Genomic DNA, 2,551 nt, shown 5'->3' with positions numbered 1-2,551 from the left:
TCTGCCCCGTGACGTGTACGCTGCGTATTACGGCCCCATTGCAGGGCCGCGGGTCTCCCCCTTGCCAGGCGGCTGGGCCCCGTTCAGGAGGCGGATTGGTCTCACGTACCCCCCCCCCCGCCCAAGCCTCACCTCGCTTAAGAACAGCTGGCTTACAAAATCGGACGCAGAAACCACCAAAAGAAAGGGAGTGGAAACCTCCTGCACAAATATGAAAAGAACAGGAGGACTTATGGCACCTTCGAGACGAACCAATTTATTTGAGCCTGAGCTTTCGGCAGCGTCACTGCGCGTGATTACCGAGTCCCTGCCGGCTTTCTCGTTGTTATCGTGCAATTGTAAAATAAATCGGCTGGACCATCGGTACCCTGCTTCCATGTCCGTGTGCAGCAGGGGTTCTCAGACTTTTCTCCTGGTGCCCCCCTTCACACAGAAAGCCTCTTTAATATCTTTAACGTCTTTATAAATGCCGGAGGCAAAGCGGGGTTCGGGCTACAGCTTCACTGTTTGACCTTTTACTTTGCTCGGGCGGTTTATGCAGCCTGACATAAATCAAGGCGAACGTTAGCCCCGGGGAAGATCTCTGTGCATCCCCTATGTGGGGGGGGGACCTGTTCCCCGTTTGAGACCCCCCCCCATTGTAGAAGCTCCTTGGGCACCTAAATCCCAGCATTATGGAAGCAGGGGGATGGTCCCGCTCTTCCGGGGAACGACCCCGGCCTTTAGCGGGAGGCTTTCAGGGGAGCAGCCCTGTTAGTCTGTAGCCGCAGAAGGAACCCGAGGCCTCCTGGCACCCCCCCCGGGCGAACCCACGTTTATTTGGGCGTCAGCCCTCGCCGGCCGCCCCCTGGGAGCCGTGTCCCCATATCTGGGGCTTTGGCTTTTACAGTCACCCCCCCCCAGCCCCCCCCACCCCAGTGGGTGCCTGCCCCCCTCTGGGGGGTCTCCTCTGCCCCCCCCCAGGCCGCCCCCTGGGAGCCGTGTCCCCATATCTGGGGCTTTGGCTTTTACAGTCACCCCCCCACCCCACCCCAGCCCCCCCCACCCCAGTGGGTGCCTGCCCCCCTCTGGGGTCTCCTCTGCCCCCCCCCAGGCCGCCCCCTGGGAGCCGTGTCCCCATATCTGGGGCTTTGGCTTTTACAGTCACCCCCCCACCCCAGCCCCCCCCACCCCAGTGGGTGCCTGCCCCCCTCTGGGGGGTCTCCTCTGCCCCCCCCCAGGCCGCCCCCTGGGAGCCGTGTCCCCATATCTGGGGCTTTGGCTTTTACAGTCACCCCCCCACCCCAGCCCCCCCCACCCCAGTGGGTGCCTGCCCCCCTCTGGGGGGTCTCCTCTGCCCCCCCCCAGGCCGCCCCCTGGGAGCCGTGTCCCCATATCTGGGGCTTTGGCTTTTACAGTCACCCCCCCACCCCAGTGGGTGCCTGCCCCCCTCTGGGGGGTCTCCTCTGCCCCCCCCCAGGCCGCCCCCTGGGAGCCGTGTCCCCATATCTGGGGCTTTGGCTTTTACAGTCACCCCCCCACCCCACCCCAGCCCCCCCCACCCCAGTGGGTGCCTGCCCCCCTCTGGGGGGTCTCCTCTGCCCCCCCCCAGGCCGCCCCCTGGGAGCCGTGTCCCCATATCTGGGGCTTTGGCTTTTACAGTCACCCCACCCCAGCCCCCCCCACCCCAGTGGGTGCCTGCCCCCCTCTGGGGTCTCCTCTGCCCCCCCCCAGGCCGCCCCCTGGGAGCCGTGTCCCCATATCTGGGGCTTTGGCTTTTACAGTCACCCCCCCACCCCACCCCAGCGGGTGCCTGCCCCCCTCTGGGGGGTCTCCTCTGCCCCCCCCCAGGCCGCCCCCTGGGAGCCGTGTCCCCATATCTGGGGCTTTGGCTTTTACAGTCACCCCCCCACCCCACCCCAGCCCCCCCCACCCCAGTGGGTGCCTGCCCCCCTCTGGGGGGTCTCCTCTGCCCCCCCCCAGGCCGCCCCCTGGGAGCCGTGTCCCCATATCTGGGGCTTTGGCTTTTACAGTCACCCCACCCCACCCCAGCCCACCCCACCCCAGTGGGTGCCTGCCCCCCTCTGGGGTCTCCTCTGCCCCCCCCCAGGCCGCCCCCTGGGAGCCGTGTCCCCATATCTGGGGCTTTGGCTTTTACAGTCACCCCCCCACCCCACCCCACCCCAGCGGGTGCCTGCCCCCCTCTGGGGGGTCTCCTCTGCCCCCCCCCAGGCCGCCCCCTGGGAGCCGTGTCCCCATATCTGGGGCTTTGGCTTTTACAGTCACCCCCCCACCCCACCCCAGCGGGTGCCTGCCCCCCTCTGGGGTCTCCTCTGCCCCCCCCCAGGCCGCCCCCTGGGAGCCGTGTCCCCATATCTGGGGCTTTGGCTTTTACAGTCACCCCCCCACCCCACCCCACCCCACCCCAGCGGGTGCCTGCCCCCCTCTGGGGGGTCTCCTCTGCCCCCCCCAGGCCGCCCCATTCCCGGAGCCTCGCAAACACCCTGCGTGGGGCCCGGAGGGGCAGGGCCAGGCCCGGGCAGGAGCCGCCCCTTCCTGCCCCCCCCGGGCC

The sequence above is a fragment of the Lepidochelys kempii genome, chromosome 28 (assembly GCF_965140285.1).
Source record: "Lepidochelys kempii isolate rLepKem1 chromosome 28, rLepKem1.hap1, whole genome shotgun sequence".
Classification (NCBI taxonomy): Eukaryota; Metazoa; Chordata; order Testudines; family Cheloniidae; genus Lepidochelys; species Lepidochelys kempii.
Note: the sequence above shows the minus strand (reverse complement) of the source record.